The following is a 23009-nucleotide window of genomic DNA, read 5'->3' as shown; positions in this document are numbered from 1 at the left end:
CCCAGCCTTTGACTGGCATATATTGACTTCCCCAATAAATAGTCCCATGCTGAATGTCTTTTGACACTTAACACATTACATATGTCAGGTGCATGTATCAACCACCAAACCAGGAAGGCCCTGTCTTCTCATTCACGCTGCTGTTCTTTCTTTATTAATATTAAATCTGCTAATAAGGAAATCAGAGAGTTTTTGTTTTGAATGTTTATACAGTCTAGAGTAGAGATGTATTATGGTCCAATGAATGATATTCAATGACAAACTGAATTAAGGGAGTTACAAAGTAATGGAAAGAATAATGGGAGCCAGGACTCATGGATTTAAGAATTATTTCTGCCCTAGAGAACCCAGAAATGGACCCACAAAAGTATGGCCAACTAATCTTTGACAAAGCAGGAAAGAATATCCAATGGAACAAAGACAGTCTCTTCAGCAAGTGGTGCTGGGAAAACTGGAGAGTGACATGCAGAAGAATGAACCTAGACCACTTTCTTAGAACCTGTTTTGGATTCTGTGTCTCCCTCTCTCTCTGCCCCTCCCCAACTTGTGCTCTGTCTCTCTTGCTTGAAAAGATAAATAAAATATTAAAAAAAATCTCTTAAAGATTGAAGTCATGCCATGCCTCTTTTCTGACTGCATACTATGAACTAGAAATCAACCACAATAAAAAGTCTGGAAAAAAAACACAAATACATGAAAGCTAAATAACATTATACTAAATAATGAACCAGTCAATCAAGAAATCAAAGAAGGAATTAAAAATTTCATGGAGATAAGTGAAAATAAAACACATTGATCCAAAATCTTTGGGATGCAGCAAAAGCTTTCTAACAGGCAAGTTTATAGCAGCAATATAGGCCTATCTCAAGAAGCAAGAAAAATCTCAAATAACCAACCTAACCTTACAATCAAGAGACCTAGTAAGGAACAAAACCCAAAACCAGAAGAAGAAAGGAAGCAATAAACATTAGAGCAGAAATAAATGAAATAGAAACTAAAAACAAACAAACAAAAATCACCATAGAACAGATCAATGAAACCAGGATTCTGGTTTCTTTGAAAAGCTAACAAAAATTAATAAGCCTTTGGTAATTATAGGTCAACAAATTGGACAACTTAGAAGAATGGATATAAATTCCTAGAAACATATAATCTCCCAAAACTGAAACAGGAAGAAATAGAAAATTTGAACAGACCAATTACCACTTTCTTAGACCATACACAAGAATAAACTCAAAGCCTTTAGCCAGATTCATCAACCAAAAAGGGGCGGGGGAGAAAGAGAGAGTACTCAAAGAAATAAAATAAGAAATGAAAGGAAGAAGTAAAAACCAACACCACAGAAATACAAAGGATGACAAGAGAATATCATGATAAATTATAGGTCATTACCAACAATAACATTAAATTATTCATCAAAAAAACCCCACAACAAACAAAATCTCAGGATCAGACGGCTTCACGGATGAATTTTACCAAACACTTAAAAGAAGAGTTATTACCTATTCTTCTCAAACTATTCCCAAAAATGAAGAAAAGACAAGTTTCAAAATTCATTCTATGAGGCCAGAATTACCCTGATACCAAAACCAGATAAAGACACTACAAATAAAGAGAAGTGAAGGCCAATATCTCTGATTAACTTTGGCAGGAAAATACTCAACAAAATATTAGCAAACAAAATCCAACAATACAATGAAGAAAAATCATTCACCATGATCAAGTGGGATTTATTCCTGAAATGCAAGGCTGGTTCAATATTTGTAATTTAATCAACATGATAGATCATACCAACAAGAGAAAGGTTAAAAACCATATGATAATTTCAATAGATGCAGGAAAATCAATTGACAAAGTACAACATCTATTCATGATAAAAACCTTCAACAAAGTGGTTTAGAGGGAACATACCTGAATATAATAGGGCCATATTTGAAAACTCTACAGGTAACATCATACTTAATGGTGAAAAATTGAGAACTTTTGTCCTAAGATCAGGAACAAGACAAAGATGTCCAGCCTCACCACTTCTATTCAACATAGCACTGGAAGTCCTAGCCATAGCAATCAGATAAGAAAAATAAATAAAAAGCATCCAAATTGGTAAGGGAGAAGTAAACTTTCACTATTTTCAGATGACATGATAACTATATACAGAAAACCCTAAATACTCCACCAAGAAAGTACTAAAACCAATAAATGAATTCAATAAGGTTTTGGGTTATAAAATCAATGTACAGGAATCCATTGCATTTCTATACACTAATAATGAAGTAGTGGGAAGAAAAATTAAGAAAATAGTATCCAGATGCCGGCCCAGGGTCCTACAGCTACTGGTGGACTGAGCCAGGATGAGAATCCGAGTCTGGGTCCCACATCCACACCCCATGTTCTCACATGCCAGATTTGGGGGGCTAGCTCCTTCCCCAGTGCTAGCTTTTATCCCAAGACTGCATCACCAGGTTTGGGGAAACATTTGTGGGGCTTGGTTGTTACAAGAGGAGGGGATTGTTTTGTGTGCCTCCCCCCACCCCCTGGCCCTCCCCTTGCTGGGTAAAAACTTGGTGACTGTGTCTTCGAATGTTCCTGTATGTAATGTTATTCTTTCTTAAAATGTAACTTCCCCAGCTTTCTCCAGATTGGGTGACCTGTTCCTAAAGGTGGTGGGAGTCTATTGGGATGGCATGGGCCTTGGATGGGTCAAGTGGGTGTGAAGGGTCGTGGGGGAGGTAGGCATCGAGACGGAAATTGTCATACTGCCACATTGTCTTTTGTACCTGAAATAAAGCATATTTTGCACTTGCTACTGTACCATTTTGCAGATGAGAAATCTGTCTGTGGGATCTGTGCTGGGTCAGAATGCAAATAAAACTCATTTGTAAGAAAAAAAAAAGAAAACAGTATCATTTATAACTACACCAAAATAATAAAATATGTAGAAGTAAACTTAATTAAGGAGGTGAAAGACCTGTATTCAGAAAGAAATTGAAGGTAACACAAATAAATGGAAAGATATTACACACTCATGGGTGGGAAGAAAGGATATTGTTAAAATATCCATACTACCCAAAGCAATCTACAGATTTAATGTAATCCCTACCAAAACTCCACTAGCATTTTCCACAGAACTAGAACAAATAATCCTAAAATTTGTATGGAACCACAAAATACCCCAAGTAGCCAAAACAATCGAAAAAGAAAAGCAAAACTGGTGGTATTGCAACTCCAGATTTCAAGATATACTACAAAGCTGTAGTAATCAAAACAGTATGGCACTGGCAAAACAGACACTTAGATCAGCAGAACAGAACAGAGAACCCAGAAATAAACCCACAATTATATGGTTACTTAATCTTTCACAAAGCAGGAAAGAATATGCAATTGGAGAAAGACAGTCTCTTCAACAAATGGTGCTTGGAAAACTGGTTAGCCACATGCAAGGGACCACTTTACCATACACAAAATACACAAAATAAACTCAATACCATACACACCATACACAATACACAAAGATAAACTCAAAATGGATCAAGGACCTAAATATGAGACCTGTAACCATAAATATCCTAGAAGAGAGCACAGGCAGTAATTTTTCTGACATCATCCATAGCAACATTTTTCTAGATTTGTCTACTGAGGCAAGGGAAACAAAAGCAAGAGGAAACTATTGGGACTACATCAAAATAAAAAGCACCTGCATGGTAAAGGAAACAATCAACAAAATGAAAAGACAGCCTAATGAATGGTAAAAGCTATTTGGAAATGACATATACATATGCACAGGTTTAGTGTATAAAATATGTGAAAAATTTATACAACTTAACACCAAAAAACCCAGATAATCTAATTAAAACTGGGAAGAATACACGAACAGATATTTCTCCAAAGAAGACATACAGATGGCCAGCAGATACATGAAGAGTCTCAACATCACTCATCATCAGGGAAATGCAAATGGAAACCACAATGAGATATCACCTCACACCTGTCAGATTGGCTAAAATAAAAAACACAAGAAATGACAATTGTGGAATAGGATATGGAGAAAAAGGAACCCTTGTTCAATGTTTATGAAAAAGCAAACTGGTACAGCCACTGTGGAAAACAGTATGGAAGTAATACCATATGATCTGTTAATTCCACTGTTATTTACCCAAAGAATATGAAAACACTAATTTGAAAAGACATATGCATCCTACATTTATTTCAACATTGTTTATAATAGCCAAAATATGGAAGCAACCCACATGTGCGTCAACAGATGAATGGATAAACAAGAAGGGGAACTTGGCTGGCTCAGTCAGTAGAACAAGTGACTCTTGATCTTGGGGTTATAAGTTTGAGTCCCATATTGGGTATAGAGATTACTTAAAAATAAAACCTTTAAAAAATAAGTAACTGTCATCCATCCATCTATCTATCTAGCCATTTCTAACATTGATGGATCCGGAGAGTATAATGCTAAGTGAAATAAGTCAGTCAGAAAAAGACAAATACCATATGCTTTCACTCAGGTGTGGAATATAAGAAACAAATGAACAAAGGAAAAAAGAGACAACAACAACAATAAAACACACACACACACACACACACACACACACACACACACACACACACATCAAATTTCCAACTATAAAGAACTGATGGTTACCAGAGGGGAGGTTGTAGGGGCATAGGTGAAAGAGGTGAAGGGGATTAAGAGTACACTTGATCATGATGAGCACTGACTAATGTATAGAAGTATTGAGTCACTATATTGTACACCTGAAATTAATATTATACACCTGAAACTAATATATATATAACTCATATGACATATAGAACTAATATATATAACATTGTGTGTTATCTATACTGGAATTAAAATTTTTTAAAGAAAAATAAGGATGATGATGGAAGTGCTTTAAGCTAAATGTGGTGTCCTATGTTACTGTACATGCATGTCCATGAAGTTGGCTCTATCCTCAGGGCAGCAAGACCCCAATAGTGCTATTCCAGCTACCCTTCAGTTGAGTCATTGGGAGCAAATGAGACTTACCTACACATCAGCAATAGTTATGCAGGCAGATGGCCCTGGCTGTCCATGGGATATCTGGAGGGAAAGCAACAGAATGAAAATGTGATGGAGAATGAATACACTATGTCTCTCAGAGTAACCAGAGAAGGACAGAGGGTTTCTATAAGTATATAGAACTCATAAAAAAAAAATTATAGTGGCTAGTATAGACCCAGCTGAGTACCAACATTGTCCAGGAAAGAGAGATCCTTGGATATTCTCATCCCTAAATAAGATTATGTGCCAGTGTACCTTGAGATATTATTCATATCTATCTACCTATTTAATCTGCATAGATCTGTACTTAATTTTTAGTATATTTAGCTTTCTACCCCAATCCCAAGACAACAGTTATCTCTGTGTTCACTATGTCAAGGGAGAGGTACGCCAGCACAAAAGCAAGAAACTGTTCTAATAGTCATCTTGGATTTGGATACACAGCCCAGTGATGGCCAGAACCATAAAGGCAGGATTTTCCACAGCCTAGAAGAGCAATTCTCTTGGTTTTGGAAGGGAGAGTGAGAAGGCATACCTAGGAATGGCTGCATGGGAAATGAGGATAATGGGATGACAGGCAGCCTTGGCCCTGAGTGGGGTTTGAGGGCAGTTCAAAGCTTCTTGCACATCAGGAATGGCACAGAAGCAGCAGACAGCCTGCTGAAAGAGACAGAGGATATCTCACTGGCAACTTTGGTGGCCTGGTGATGGAGGATCACATGATGTGAAGTGTGACCCTCCCCCACCCCCATGCATAAGATTCCAGAAATCACTGAGAGGAGATGGAAACAAGAAAATGACTGGAATTAGATTTCCTGGTAGCTTGGTGGGAGGAAGAAGAGAAATTAGATTATAAAAAGGGGTCATTGTTCTTGTACACCTGTGTTGGTGGACTGGGATTCATTCTAACTACTCTGTGATGACATTACTTCCCAAGCTTATTCAATTACCATTGCTTTGCCTCTGCTTTCACTGGATAACTTTTTAATCTTTAATTTGGTTTCCAGTTTAGATTTTTCCAGCAAGAAGAACATGTTTGGACTACCATGAATGTTGTATTTCTCTTGGCAATGAAAACTCTCAGTATAAGTGAACAAAATTGACATAGGTCTGATTTATAAATTAGTCAATCTCTTGTGAATTTTGTTAACATGGCTCAGTTCCCTGGGTCCTTGCCACATGGATGTACCAAGATGGAGTTTATGAATTTGCCAAAAAGAGGGCACGATGACTCTCCTAAGGTGCAGATACCCTGACTGAAAATATCCATGACTAAAAAGGCCCACCCAACCTCTCTCTACTGCTATTTTCTATTGTAAAAATAATATCATGAAATGGTAAAGAAATGTTTTTTAAAATGTTATTCAGACTCTGTTGCAAGTCTGTTCCATCTAGTAAACTGAAAATCATTCCTTAATCAAAAACGAAGTTATATTAGTGTAATGTAGTGGTTAAGAATACAGTTTCTGGAGGGACGCCTGGGTGGCTCATCGGTTAAGCATCAGACTTTGGCTCAGGTCATGATCTCACGGTTTGTGGGCCAGAGCCCCACATCAGGCTCTGTGCTGACAGCTCAGAGTCTGGAGCCTGCTTTGGAGCCTGTCTCCCTCTCTCTCTGGCTCCATCCCCACTCACACTCTGTTTCTCTTTCATTCTCAAAAATAAATAAAACATTTAAAAAATTTTAAAGAAAAGAGTACAGTTTCTGGAATCAGACTTCCCAGATTTATCAACTAAATCTTGGCTTTGCCATTTAAGCAAATTGTGATTTTTAGCAAGTTCAAAGAAATCTAGTAGGGATTGTTGTAAGGAATAAGGATATTAATGTATGTAAAACTTTCTTATCAGTGCTTAGCATCTGCTAAGTGTTCTATAAACATTAACAATGATTTCTGGTTTTATGGTTATTATTTTAAGTGTTCCCTGCCAGCATGTGTCCAAATGTGTGGATGTCATTTCATGTTGCACATAATTTATATTTGTCCTTCAATCTAATGCTATGTCATAAATACTGTATGTATTTCTATGAAGGCTTTAATTATAATTTTTAACAGTATAATTTAATTCACTTAATAGTTGAGCACTTATCTTAAAAGTGACTGTGCTACATTACAGGGATATCAAAATGATGATAAATTAGAAAAAGTGGCAAAGGTGATGAACAGGAAACACACCAAAGAAGAAATATAAATGGCCAAAAGAGGGACTTACCCTAAGAAAAAGTCAAGAAATACAAATTAAAGCAACAGTTAACTATTTTTGCCTAGCAACTTGACCACATTAAAACGTTTGCTAATATCCACTTTTAGAGTAAGATGTAGGACAATGAATATTCATTCCCCTTTCCTGCTGGTCAAGTGTAAGCTAGTGCAGCCATTTAACTATTCACATTTAAAATGCACAAACCTCTACGCCTAGCCATTTCACTCTTCCATATCTGCTCTCATGAAACAGTTGCTATGTTTCTTGTTTTCAGGAGACAAAAACAAGGATGTTGTTCACTATAACAACATTTGTAATCATGCAAATTGAAGATCACGTAACTGCTCCTCAGTATTTGGAATGGTTAAATAAACTGTGATATATTTATTCTTAGCAAGAATGTGTTTTTGGGGCGCCTGGGTGGCTCAGTTGGTTAAAGCATATGACTCTTGATCTTGGCTCAGGTCACAATCTCATGGTTCAGTCTGAGCCTTGCATTTGGCTCAGCGCTGACAGTGCAGAGCTTGCTTGGGATTCTCTCTCTTTCCCTCCCCCCCCCCTCTTAAATAGACATTTTTAAAAAAGAAAAGAAAGAATGTGTTCTATAGATCAATACTGACCTGGAAAACTTCAAAGGCTTGTTGCTAAGTAAACAAGAAAGCAAACAAAAAAAGTTGCAGAAAAATAAGTGCACCAAGATAGCATTTTCTTAACACACACGCTAACCAAAATATATAGCTGTACAGATACATGAATGTGTAAGTATATATGTGTATATGCATATATCAACATATATGTATATGTTGTAAGTATGTTTGTATGTAAATATGTTGAAAATTGTCTGGGAGAGTTCACACCCAACTGTTAACAGTAGCCATGTTTAGATAGGAAACTAAGATTGGTCAAGGGGACTTTAGCTTTTCCTCTATTTTTAAATGTTTTTAGGTATTCTTTGTATAATTAAGGATGAACTTTTAAAAATTTAAAGATGAATCAGACAAGGTTCCTGAATCCCAAAGTTACTATTCCACCGAGCTGACCTGTAACAATTTATTTAGTCATTGACCTATATTTGGCAGTTTAGGTTGTTTCCATTCTTTTATATTATAGATCTTTATACACTGTAGCTCCTTTTTCTTCTGTTGATTTATTTCTCTAGGATAAATTCCAAGAGTGGGATTACTGGATAAGATGGTATAAACATCTTTCTGGCTTGTGATATATTTTTCCACACTGCTTTCCAAAAATGTTGTGCTTCTCTTTCCCCATTATTACTACAAAAAAGCAAGTGAGCTCTCCTACCACCTGGCACCAATCTACTTTTCTATTGCCATCTCCTCCTTCTCAGGAATGTGCACTTTTCACTTCAGTTTTCAACCTGTTTTAGAACCGACATCTCCTAGAAAACTGTCAGCTTATAATCTTTTTTCCTATGCCTAGTGTGCATGTATGTTATTGATGGAGAGATACGATTAACATTCATTCCCATTTTATAAATGAGAGCACTGAAGCTCGCAGAGGTCACGTAACTTGCCTATGTTCCCATAGTTAAGAAGTGGTAGAGTGTCTACTTGTAATCAAACCTCTGTACTCTCTCTGCATCTGGATGTGGTTCTCTCTCTGTTTGCAGTAAGCAGAGTTGGTTTGAACCCAAGTACCTGTTGCTTACCCATGTTCTCTTGGCACCAGCCCACACTTGTGTCCTCCTGCCTTTCTGCCTGTGTCCCCTGTTCTTGGCCTGCTTCTCAGATTGCAAATTCGTTATTCCATACTCAAACTCCATTCCTTCTCTCTTTCATCCACTTTAACCAAAAGTACTAGACCAGTGGCTTTCATCCTTGGGGAGCTTAAACCAAAATGAACCAAACAAACTCAGGCCTGGACTCCACCCCCAGAAATCCAGATTCATTGAGGCGGGGGGTATAATGTGGTCCTGGGACTGAGATTTTTTTTTTTTAAGTTCCCTGAAAACTTTGAAGTGAGAACTTCTGTATTAGATGCTATTCTTGGTTTCCCCCTCTGAGTTTAGGTGGCAACATGGCTGCTTTTTGTTTATCTAGTAATCACTGCCCTGTCTCTCTTAGCTGCCACCAACACTTGTATTCACTTGTCTTCCCTGCTGCCATTCTGCCTGTTCTGTTCTGTCTCTTTGAGCTCTCCCTTAGCAAAAGAACCTTGCTGTTTCTACCTTCAAACCTTTCCCCTTGCTAGTACTGCTGCCTGCAACCACTCTTCTCCTCTGTCCTAATCCTGTTGAGCCAAAGTTTTGCCTCATCCACACAGTTCTCTTACATCACAGCCCACACAGGTGGCTACTTCTTCTGAACTCCTTTTTCAATTCTCATCTGCTTCATTCTGTAGGCTTTTTTGTTTAGTGATGGAAGCTGGTACATGATTTTCATGTGTGGACAGTAGGAAGCACTCTCAATGGTTTTTAAGAGCACAGGATTGAGAAGAAGAATCATGTTTCAAATTCTAGGCTGCCAGTTACTTAACCATTCTAAGCCTCTGTTTTCTCATTTATAAATTAAAGATAAGAGCAATATACGTATATCTCACAAAGCATAACACGGTACCAGCTACATGATGAAAATATGATGCATGTTAATTATAAGAAATAGGATATATGGTAATAAGACTGCTTTCTTTCAACTAAAGTAGTGGGAATTAAGAATTTATGCATCCCAATGAGCAATTTCCCTTATCAACTGCCCCTTAACTATTTGTTATATGAATGAGAAGAAGATACCCACTTATTCTGATGATGTTGCAATTGCCCAGATCTTTTCCAGAAATCCTCTTTTGGAGTTGCCTACAGAGCAAGTTTATGAGTCAGAAAGAGAAACTGTACTATTAGTTTTCTCTGCTTCTTTTTTTTTTTTTTTTTTTTAACCAAAAAAGGTAATATCCAACTTCCTTGCCCACTTTATCAACTTTGGTGCCAAATGACCTTTAGCTTTTTTTCTTATAAACTGGATTTAGCCCAAGAGGAGATAGATGTGACTACTAAGATCAAGAACAAAAAGTCTTATGGATTTTTAAGGGAGTTTCAGAATAGAAGTTACCAAAAAAGTTCCCCCAAGGAGATTGCAAATCCCTAGAGAATAGGGGCTTTATCTATCTTTGGGTAGGGTTCTTAACCTGGAGTTAACTGAAGTTGGGTGCAGATTTTTGCTTTATATTTTCTTTCCAGTTAGAGGGTATATTACTTTATTATTTTCAGAATTATTTATGACAGATAGGGGATAAGAATCCTTAAGAAAATATTTTACAGGTGCCAAGGTTCCTAGGAGGATGTTATAATGTTAACAATAAATTTAAATATTTAAGAGATAAAAAAAAGTGCTTTCATATGCTAAGAGATACTATTCATCTATTTTTATAGCTCATATTATTATCTTAATGGTGGGGGTGGGTTTGAATGGAACTACAGACATTCCCTCAACCTCTCCTCCTGGAATTCCTTTGTACAAGTGTTCCTGAAACAAACAGCTGCCTGTGTTCTAATGTGTGGACTGTCATCTTGGAAAAAGGGTTTTTCTCTTGGAAAAAAGAAAATGGGACTGTCGGGATGCATACAGTGACTTTTCTGTGTTGTTAGTGACACATTCTAACACAATGAGTTAACTAAAACAAATGACACTAGAGTTATTACTTGACAGAACTGAGAGGTTAGCTTTCCACTGCTTATCTTCCAGTTCCCAATGCTATTTATTTTTAGAAGCACTTATTTTAAATGGAGGGTGTGAGGGAGAACAGTTTTCATGGTTTAAAAAAAAAAAACAACACCCAAATCCGAACATGAGAATTGGGAGGAGGATCCTTTTATCATTGTGTTTTTTGTCCAGTAGTGTGCTGGTAAACTGGCTCTCTAGGGGGAGAAAAACAAGTCCTGATAATGTGGGAAATGAAGGCAAAAGAAAAAAATTAAATTTCCCAGCTACTTACAGACCATGAACAAGTCCTTGAGACAGGCAGAGTGACCCTCTAGGAATTCAACTGCCTTGATGTTGATACTTTGCTAAGGGCAAAAGGCAGCCTTAGCTTAACATCATCCCAATCTCCAGGATCCTATAAGTCTCCTTTAACATATAAAGATTCCTTTGGAAAATTTATCTCTACCCTCCAAGATACAGGCTGGCAATTATCTTCCAAGCATATGGCCCACTGATATATATCTGAAGGGTCTCATGACTAAGGTTTTATTAGACAGTAATAAATGACCTTTTCTGAACAATAGCTAGCCCCCTCAAGGTCCTGGAAACCTTGCTTCCAAAATTCCTTAGAGACTTACACTATCCCTAACTCTCTTCCAACTGGAAAGTATATGATAAGTCATCCCTCATAACCTCAATGCAGCTCTTTCTGCCCACCGGTCCTGTTCCCGTACTTTAATAAAACCACCTTTTTGCACCAAAGACATCTCAAGAATTCTTTCTTGGCCCTCAGGTCCAAACCCCAACATTTTCTACATCACTGATTTGTGATGTTTGTCAGTTTCTGTGGTGTATATATAGCAGGATTATCTCACAGAGAGATGGAACACCAAGGCTTTCTTTGTCCAGGGAGCAACTTTATTCGATGTGCTAGCACAGGCTCAGCGAGTTTGTAACTGAAAAACTGAGCCCTGAGTGCAGCGGGGTGTAGCCTTTTAAACAATTTCTACTTTTTTGTCTACCATACATGTTAACATACAGACATACAGTCTGGGCGGTCTATGTTACAGTCATGAGGAATGTCACATACGTGCACATAAGCCAGGTTGCCTTTCCTTGTCGTGAGGATTTCACCACATTCCTTAGGGAGGGGCTTCACATAAATACTCCTACTCTGGCGAATTTCACTACCAATGTGAGGCCACTAAATGCAATTGGGAAGAAATGCGCTGAATTTGTTCTTTTGAGCAAATACAAGTTGGCTTCAGTAAACCACTGTTTATAACCTCATAAACCTGCAGAAGGGCTTCTAGGGAGGTTTAGTTTTATAGCGGTGCTCTTTGGAACAAGCACAGTTTAAGAACAAAAAGTAGTTAGAAATATTAGAGGAGATTGAAATACATAATTTAAAACATATTACTCCAACTCCCTGATAAAATTTGTCCTCTTCTACCTCAAACCACTGTTAAAAAGAAAATCACAGGCCCAAAATGAAGTCTCTGATGCTAGGCCAGAGATCAAAGCTCAATATCTAACCTAACTGCAGTTTCAACCTTCCCCAGGAATGTAATCTTCACCAGTCAGTCTGGAATTTCTTAGTCAGCACAGGTAGGGTAATACACCTAATAAGACCCTTTAGTCCCCAAAGGAAGGTGATCTTACCTGAAATTTTTTGTTTGTTTATGACTTCCTTTCCTGCCTTTTAAAGTCTTTCCCTTTCTGTAGCTCTTTGGAGCTCCTTTCTACTTGCTAGATGGAATGTTGCCTTATTCATGGGTCGTTAAATAAAGCCAGTTAGATCTTCAAATTTACTCAGTTGAATTTTGTTTTTAACATCACTAAGAATTTTTCTCCCTTTTCTTCCTCTCTACTTACACTCAAAAAATTTTTTTCTCCAAATTTACTACTCTCCTGGAGGAAAGATTCCTTTTTTTTTTTTAGAAGCTGATTAGAGGTAGGGTGGGAGGGGTGAGTTACTCTTTGACAGACAGGGGTGGAGGGGACATCTGGACATTAATAATCTGTATTCTATCATGTTATCTTTCCATATTTAAAGAAAAACTGAGCAGTAAAAAGGAAAACCACCTTCTCAAAGTTTATGGCTTGACAGTAACAAGTCTTTATAAACAGTATAAAGACAGTAACAAGTCTTTATCCTTTAGAGAAGAAAAAGCAGTATAAATATAGGCCAAGTCTTTTTATTTTCTTTCCATTTACTTATAGGCACTTCTTAATCTGTATCTACATTTCTAAACCAATGTAACTGATCAACTCTGAGTTAACAAAAAGTTAAAAGCCAAGCCAATTGTTTGTCTGTCCTAGCTGATTTTATTTTGGCTATCTGGTTAAAATTGCAACATGACCATGAGCAAGCCATTTGGCCTTTCTGAACCTGAGTTACATCATCTGACAAACAATAGGAATGAACCAAATGGTCTTTAAATTGCTCTCTAGCCATAAGAGTTTGTGACACTTGCATTGAATTGACACTGTTTATTAAAACAGCTTCATAATTTTCCATTATGAAACAGACTAATAATCTCTACTTTTAAAACGTCATAAACCTGTTAGCTTGAGTAAGTAGATGTATTTTATCTGACTTGACCAGTTTAACCAGAACTCTTCTGCCAATAGGAAGAACTTATTCTTTAGACTACAGTCTCCCCCCAGACTTTGAGATTCATCAAACACATCTGGAGGAAGAAACCTCTCCGGAATTGGAGGAAGGTTCTCAGTATACATTAAGAATCTGATGGTCATCAGCAATTCTAGCCCTTGAGGATTCATACTCTTTTAACACACTTATTGTTCTCTATGTTTCCCTCTCTTCCCATCTGTTTCTTCCCCCCCGCCCCCCGCTCCAGTCTGCCCCTATCTCAGGGATCCCAGTGGGTCTAGGAAAAGAATTGGGTGAGTGGGCAATAGGCATGTCTTTCTATCATCTTTGGTATTATATCATTTGGCTCTTACCTATCAAATACCTAATGATTCACTTTGTTTAGGAGACTCTTGGAAAATAATCACGACAATAACAACAGCTAATATTTACTGAACATTTATTATTTGCTTAGGACTCTACTGACATTTTGTTTACTTTCTAATGAACACAATAATCCTAGCCCCATTCTATCCATAAAGAAACCGAAGCTTAATGAGGTTAACCCAAGGCCGAAATGCGTCACAGAAGCAATCCCAGGGCTGCTTGACCTGTGTTCCTAACTGATTCTTGTGTGGTTATAACTAAATTTCCTAAAATAAAACTAGGCGTGAAAAGCAGAAGGCCAAATAAAAGCTCTAAGATGGGAATTGCACTTTACAAATTTTTCTAGCTAAAGAGAGGACAGGGGCTCTCAGAGGAAGGAGGACACACACAGCTCTAAGGATTTGCCTCTTTCACTTGCTTCTCCTCCCCATCCCTAGAGCACCTTACTCAGTGGGTTTCAGACTCAACCCTGGGATCAGGCCTATCTGATTGTCAAACTCAGTATAGGTAGTTAGTAGTAATGGGTCATGACTCCCTGTCACTAGTATTCTTGTTTCCTTGCCTGGTGTCACTTATTCAGGTGTGTGAAGACTCACCCAGTGAATAAACATCACAAGTCATCACAAAACTATGGACTTAGGGCCTTTTCTACTGGACAGAGAGACTGACCCTGTGATCATGACCTCATTTTCATTCCCAAAGACTATGAAACCCCAGTTCTAAGGAAAGGAAAAGGAAATAATACATTGCAGAAAAGTCTCTAGTCCGTTGGGAGGTACAAAGGCATATATCTTCTTTTTTTAATTAAAAAAAATTTTTTTTAATCATTTTACCAAGGCATACATCTTAAAGGACCCCTCCTTGCATTTTTCCATTTGGAGACTGGAGATGTCCTGAGTCATGATGGAAAGCTAAGAGCTGTCTCCCAGTTTGACTTAATTCTCCACCTTGAAGATAATCAACTGATAGGGAGAAGCCAAAAGTTTTTAGTTTAAAGCTAGAATTTTTTCAGTTGATAAAAAAACATGATGATGTGCAAATATGGGAAGAACTCAGGAAGAAAAAGATACTTTTCAAAAGAAAGCTTTGATGAATTGTCTGTTTGATGGAGAAATTCAAAGAGAAAGCAATTTTGGTGCTTCTTTTACTGTATTTTGATTTCAAATGGATTAATAGGCAAGACAGAATCCAGGAGTGAGAAGACACCAGGGGCATATATGGGTTTTGTGGAACCTGAATCTTAAATGATTTACAAGAGTGCTTTTGAGAAAAATAATATGAATATGAAATTAAGTATAGAGCCTTGGAAAAGGACATGTAAATGAGAAATCTTGAGATGAAGCTTCATTATCTTTATAGAATATTCCTCTCTGGTTGGGATAGTTAAAAATTTTTTTTCCATCTAACTAGAAAATAGACATATAACTCTGAGGGATTCTTTGCTAAGTGACTACAGGATTAGTGAGAGAGATGCAAAAGGGAGAATGTGAAGAAACCAATAAAACACTGAGGAATTACAGGGAGTTTACTAGATGGTATTGTGCAATATTCAATGAGAAGGTCATATGTGTACATGGTCTCAAACACCAGGATCTTCTTTAAGAAAAGAATGCCTGGGGGCACCTGGGTGGCTCAGTCGGTTAAGCAGCCGACTTCGGCTCAGGTCATGATCTCGCAGTCCATGAGTTCGAGCCCTGCGTCGGGCTCTGTTCTGACAGCTCAGAGCCTGGAGCCTGTTTCAGATTCTGTGTCTCCCTCTCTCTGACCCTCCCCTGTTCACGCTCTGTCTCTCCCTGTCTCAAATAAATAAATAAATAAATAACGTTAAAAAAAATTAAAAAAAAAAAAAAAAAGAAAAGAATGCCTGGAGGTGCCCAGGGCCACATGGACCACCTATGTAGTTTTCTTACCCAGAATCTGAAAGAGGAGATAAAGATTAATAGCATCCTGGCTATTAGTCTCCCTTCTAGTTTCTACTAATTATGTTTTGTTTTATACACATCTTCATCATGGGCAATACAAACAGCCCGCACAATTCAAACACTACCCACCTCCTCTCTTCTTTATTTTTTTTTTATTTTCTACTTATATCAACTGATGCTTAACTGTCAAAATAATGAGATGTCTCAACTTGGAAATGAAGTAATATTTATGAGACACATAGACCATTTTAAACTTTGAAAACATTTTAATCTTTATCAGATTTTTTTACAGCTAGTTTTAGGTACCTCAAAATGTAGGGTTAAACTAAACTGCAATGTCTCTTTTAAACTCTGGGGCAATAGAAGGAAAAAAAAAAAAAAAAGGCCTGAGATGGTGCCAGCTCAGCACTGTGGAGAATCCTAATTTCATGGAGTGGGGTTGATTTGGACAGTCTTATTACTAGTCAAAAGAATCTTAAATCCATTCAGCAGCTGACAGCCTGCATTTAAATTGGAAAAGAAAGATTGTCAGAATCTTTAGTGGTGGCAGCACAATCCAGCAGCAAATTCCATGAGTTAAAGTAATAGAAAAGATGGTACCTTTAGATGAAGAATTAATGGAACGCATAAAAGAGCCACTAAAAAACAAATACCTAAGCTTTAAAATATTTTACCAGGAAACAAGCAACAAAATATATTGCAGATCAAATACAGATGGGCAAAAGAGGAGGTTTCAACAACAGCAGATTGGCAGAAGAGCTTAGGAGACATGGTAATAGGTTCTCTCTGTCCTGAAGGGAAGCCAGCAGTCGGCAGGAGGGCCAATTTCCCCGCAGACTGGCACTCAACTTCTCATAATAATCAATAAAAAAATGTTGGACGCCTAGTCTCTAGTTCTTGTGAGATTGTCCAAAGTGCCTTGGGCCAAGATACTAATGCATCAGGAAAGAAGCATGAGAAAGGGAAGAAAGACTCTCACTATGCCTCCATTCGTCCCCCTTTCCACATGGCCAAGAGTGGAGCCCAGGCAGGAGAAGAGCATTTTCCAACATAATAGAGATAAGTAGTATACTCAGCAGGAGAGGCTGGAGCAGCGTTTGTAATTTTAGTCCAGGAGGAGGTTCAGTGACCCTACATTAGTGTGCTTTGTGCTTTTGTGGGGGTGAAAAGAGAGAGTATCTTCCTTTTCTTTTTTCTTTCTCTTTTCCCCTTGTATTCCAGGGAATTGCTCAACTTACATACTCTGGAAGCATGGTTTTATAGAATATGAGGCTTATCCAATTATCTTCTCATCTAATAGTATATAGGCAGTAGTTTGTCCCAAGTCATAGGAGGCAGCCTGATTGTCCATCTGTCCGTCAATCCATCCATCCACCCTTCCAGTAAATCGTTAAGGATAGTCTTCCAAGTAACAGGCAGTATTTTAAAAATATTGCAAATACAATTCCTATTGTCAAGGAAAGTATGGTCCAGTTCAGGGCTAAGATAGCTCTATGATAAATGTGATTGACAAATGAGTGATATTGACAATAGAGAAGGTCACAAAAGGCTTAGAGAGGCGAGGAAAGGCTTAAGAGGGGGAAACAGACTTGATCTAGAATCTGAGTGGGTGGGAAGATTTTTAATACTTTACACAAGGTATGGAAAAGCCCTCTGGGTGACGCAACAACATAGAGGCCTATATGTATACTACAGAATGAATGTTTGTGTTCCTCCAAAATTTATATGCTGAAGCCCTAATCCCTAATATGATGGTGTTTGGAAGTGTGGCCTTTGAAAGGTAATTAGTTCATGAAGGTGGAGTTCTCATGAATGGGATTATTGCCCTTAGGAGAGGCATGAGAGATGATCTCTCTTGGCCATGTGAGGACACACTGAAAAGGCCACTGTCTACAAGCCAGAAAGTAGATCCTCACCACACATTAGACCTGCTAGAGCCTTGATTTTGGATTTACATGACTCTAGAGCTGGGAGAAACACATGTTTGTTATTTAAGGTACCCAATCTATGATGTTTTTTGTTAAAGCAGCCTGAACTAAGACAATGTATATAGATTTTGGAAACCCATGTAAGAAGGAAAGTGGGAACGTCAATACTGAGGGAGACTGTGTGCAAAAATGGTCATAATTTTCTGTTCCTCCCCATATTCATACCATTTGCAACATGACTTTGTAGCCCTTCTCATCAGGAAATAAAATCTATTTCCCTACCCCTTAAATCTGGGCTGGCCTTATAACTGCACTGACCAATGAAATAGCAGAAGTAATCATGTGCCAATTTTGAGCCTAGGGCTTGACAGACCTTGCACCCCTTTTCACTCTCCTGGAACCCTGGCCAGTTGCCACATAAACAAGTCCAGTTACTAGGCTGGAGGATGAGAGACCACATGAAAGAGAGCCCAGTTGTCCCAGCCAGAGCCATCCTAGTCTAGCCAAGAACCAGCAATTTCCACACATGTGAGAGAATATTGTATATAATTAGGAGAGCTCCTACTTGAACCATACGAATGGGCCCTAATAAGATAAGAAGCACCCAGCTGACTTGTAAACTCATGAGAAATGCTTATTATTTTAAGCCACTATGTTTAAGTGTGATTTGTTACCCTGCAATAGCAACAGCTAAGAAGCTTGAGATCTTTATTCTATAAATAACGTAAATTATTATTAGTAGGTATTATAATAAGGAAGGTCCATTAGTAAGTTTCCTGTCAACATTACAGCGGAATGTAGTGATAATTTTAGTTGATTTAAAATTAATTTTATTTTTATCAAAATAATAAACGTACATAGTTTAAGAAGTGAAATACTATTATAAGGCTTATAAAAGAAAAAAATTAGTCCCAAGCTATGTACCTACCTATGCCCCAGTAAGTACTGTTTCTTAGCTTTCTCTTCTGTAATTTATCTTCATATTTATAAATACTATGTTTATTTTTTTATTTACCTACTTTAAAAATTATCTGTTGACTTCATGTTATAGAAGAATTTTCTTGTCTCCCTATTTCTCTTTTCTATCCCATTTCCCTTTATCCTAATCTATCAATTTAATAATTGACATTATTAATTTAATCACTATTTTTAATTGAGTATTCAATGTTATATTATTATATTTATATAAATATTGTTCACTATTAGGCATATATGATAATTTCTTTCTATACAAATTTTGTTTTTCTTCCTTCCTGCCTCACTCTTTTATTTGCTTAGTTTTCTAGGTACCTATTACTAATTTTCCTCAAATATAATAATAGAAAAAATTTATTTCAATTCTACTTTTCACATAATCAAAAGCATGTTTATTTATTTATAATTGATGAACTAAATAATTTTTTGAGGTCTCCATTGTAGAGTTCTTTTGCTCTATTTTGGACTGGTTTTCTGTAGGTATAACCATCACTCTACCATTTCTTATGCCAGACAGCCTGTTTCCTGGTTCGTGTCTTCTTCCCTTTTGATTCAACCTCTTACTGTGGGGGAGCATATCCTTCAGCAGCTTCCGGAGAATGAGAGCTTGCACACCTAAAATATCTTTATTCTAACTCATGCCTAATTACTTAGCCAATAGAAAATAACTTTCTCTCAGAATTTCTTTTTTTTTTTTTTTTTTATTTTTTTTCAACATTTATTTATTTTTGGGACAGAGAGAGACAGAGCATGAACGGGGGAGGGGCAGAGAGAGAGGGAGACACAGAATCGGAAACAGGCTCCAGGCTCTGAGCCATCAGCCCAGAGCCCGATGCGGGGCTCGAACTCATGGACCGCGAGATCGTGACCTGGCTGAAGTCGGACGCTTAACCGACTGCGCCACCCAGGCGCCCCTCTCTCAGAATTTCTAATGCATTGCTTCACTCTGACTTTCAAAGTTACTCTTGACAAGTTCCTTGAAAGGCACAAATTATCAAAGTTTACTCAAGAAGAAATCAATAGCCTAAATAGATTTATATTTATTAAAGAAATTCAATTTTTAGTTTAAAAAATGTTCTGACAAAGAAAATACCAGGCCCCGATGACTTTGCTGATCAATTTGCTAAGCATTTAATGGAGAAATATTACAAAATCTACACAAAGTCTTATAAAAAATTGAATTGATGGGGAAATTTCCCAATTCATTCTGTGAGTCCGGCATTATCCTGATACCAAAGCCATGCAAACATAAGAAAATTATAGACCAATAGCCTTCCTGAGCATAGATGCAATAATCCTGAACAAAATTTTAGCAAATGAAATCCAGTTATTTATAAAAATTGATAACACATTAGATCAAGTGTTATTTGGCTTGTGGAGGAAATGGTACTCTCATACACTGCTGGAAGGAGTGTAAAATGGTATAACCAATTCTGGAACACAGTTTGATGGTTTCTTAAAAAGAAATACATACACCTAACATATAATCCAGATATTCTAGTCCTAGGTATTTACCCTACAAAAATGAGAACATGTCCATAGTAAAGACCTATCATAAATATGTACAGCAGCTTTATTTGTTATAGTCAAAAACTGGGAACCAACCAAATGTTCCTCATCTGGTGGATAAACTGGTATATCCAGACAATAGAATATGACTTAGCAAACAAAAGAAATAAACTATTGATATAATAAGAATATAGGTTAATATAAAATTAATTATGCTTAGTGAAAGACACCAGACAGAAGAGAGAATATTCAGTGATTCCAACAACAAAAATTCTAGACAATTAAAACTAAACTGATAGAAGATTTATTGTCATCTAGGGGCAAGAAAGGGAAACAGGGAAAGATGGAAGAATGGGATTTCAAGTAAAATTTGGAAAGCAACAGATATGATCATTATATTGATTGTGCGGATGATTTTAAAGATATATACTTACATCAAAACTCAAAGAACTGTACACTTTCTATATATGCCCTTGTTTGTAAGTCAATTACATTTCAATAAACTGTTAAAAATGTTCATTTTCATTTTCTTTGGCTTGGCAATCATCTGTATTCATCTTTATCATGCCTGTGTGGTATCTCCAGTCTGACTCCAGCCTCTTTCCTTTCTACCACATAAGGGAGATAGGAACACAACACTGTCTAAACTCAGAGAGACATCTTAAAGGAATGAAAGCAGTCTGCTCAAGGGTATTCTTGCTGGTTTCAGCTGGGCAAACAAAAGTGTATATTGCCTGTATCTATACCAGCAGTGACGTTTTCTGACATTAATTTCCTAACAACTGGAGACCTATAATTCAAATTGAGCCAGTCAGGGGCGCCTGGGTGGCGCAGTCGGTTAAGCGTCCGACTTCAGCCAGGTCACGATCTCGCGGTCCGTGAGTTCGAGCCCCGCGTCGGGCTCTGGGCTGATGGCTCAGAGCCTGGAGCCTGCTTCCGATTCTGTGTCTCCCTCTCTCTCTGCCCCTCCCCCGTTCATGCTCTGTCTCTGTCTGTCCCAAAAATAAATAAACGTTGAAAAAAAAAATTAAAAAAAATAAAAATAAAAAAACAAATTGAGCCAGTCAGCCAGACTTGAATGACCATGCAAATTAATTTTTGGTCTTAAAAAAAGGGGGGGGGGCGGTTCCTCAGCACCCATTCCTAGAGATTCTTATTTAGTAAGTCTGAGGTGGAACACAGGGAATTTGCATATAAATTAAAATTAGAAACAATAGCATTAGACAAAATTAACATTTTCACCCTTGCCACCACTAGAACCTCCCACCATCATCAAGCTGTTGTTCTCTTCCCCTCTGACATCATATTAAATCCTCTCCCACTTGCCTAATTTTCACCTATGCAAATCATGGTGACCCACAATGGCAAATTCTACCTCTTCTTTTGTGACTAACCATCTCTCCCTATTTCATTTCTTCTCACCTGTCTCCAACCCCTTTTGTTTGAGTCAAAACAATCCAAAGATCCCAGGCTAATCATAAAGGTATTCCTTTCTCTGGGTTCCAAGTCACTATGTAGGATGAAATATCCAGGGTTTCAAAACAAAGGTTTATTTACAGAAAATTAGCTCTTTTGCATCACACAAGTCACTGTAACATCTTCTTATGCAGCACCAGTATTTCTTTACTTGCTCACTACATTGGACTCTGTCTATGGACAACTAGTATTAAAGCCTAGAGCAAAGTTGTTTATTTTTGCCATCCAAATTTCTGAGAAGAAGATATTTTAGATAAGCAATTCACCACTGTCTTTGATCTCGAGCTATCAGCTTCAAAGTATAACATTTAAAAATAATTTTATGTGGTTTCTATTATTTTGCCTGCCTTGCATGCATTGAAGCTTGTTTTAAGATGTCTCTTCTGTTTTTGAGCATTTTTGTAAGATGGTCAAGTTAGATGTTTGTCCTTTGTGATAAAACTCAACAATGTCTTTGAGTTTCCCAGACTTAATTGATTACTGTATTAAACAGTGGTAACATGAATGCTTTGCTTTTCCTTATATGACATTTGCTGAGAGTATAGGGTTGATGCCCACTCTTAATCTCTCTGAAAGAGCATTGGCTTCTATTTTCTCTCTTTTCTTGAAGAAGAAAAAAAATTACACTTTGTATATCTAATATGTTTGGTGGCAGGGAGGGCAGTTAACAATACTTCTACTGCACAGTGGTGATAAACTTTTCTCTTTGTCAGGTCCAAGAAAAAAAAATGTGTTAAAGTAGAATATTTGGACAATACATTGCAGAAGCGATATAAATATACTTCAGAGGTCTGGTCAAGGGATATAGTTGATTTTACTTTTTTCTGGTTTAAGGTCTTAGAGACAGTAGAATGAAGTGGGCATAGTCAAAAAGCAGTAGTAACACTAATTATCTAGGACTGGGAAAACAGGCTCCCATATTCTATTCTTCCACCTATGTGATCTTGGGCAAGGTTGTACATTCTTTTGTTTATTCATTCATTCATTGTTCAAGTATGTCCTTGGCACAAAAACAGACACTCAGATCAATGAAACAGAATAGAGAACCCAGAAATGGACCCGCAAATGTATGGCCAACTAATCTTTGACAAAGCAGGAAAGAATATCCAATGGAATAAAGACAGTCTCTTCAGCAAGTGGTGCTGGGAAAACTGGACAGTGACATGCAGAAGAATGAACCTGGGCCACTTCCTTATACCATACACAAAAATAAACTCAAAATGGATGAAAGACCTAAATGTAAGACAGGAAGCCATCAAAATCCTCAAGGAGAAGGCAAGCAAAAACCTCTTTGATCTTGGCCAC

The sequence above is a fragment of the Herpailurus yagouaroundi genome, unplaced genomic scaffold (genome assembly GCF_014898765.1).
Source record: "Herpailurus yagouaroundi ecotype Mexico unplaced genomic scaffold, PumYag 184, whole genome shotgun sequence".
In the NCBI taxonomy this organism is placed as follows: domain Eukaryota; kingdom Metazoa; phylum Chordata; class Mammalia; order Carnivora; family Felidae; genus Herpailurus; species Herpailurus yagouaroundi.
This window is presented reverse-complemented; position numbering follows the sequence as displayed.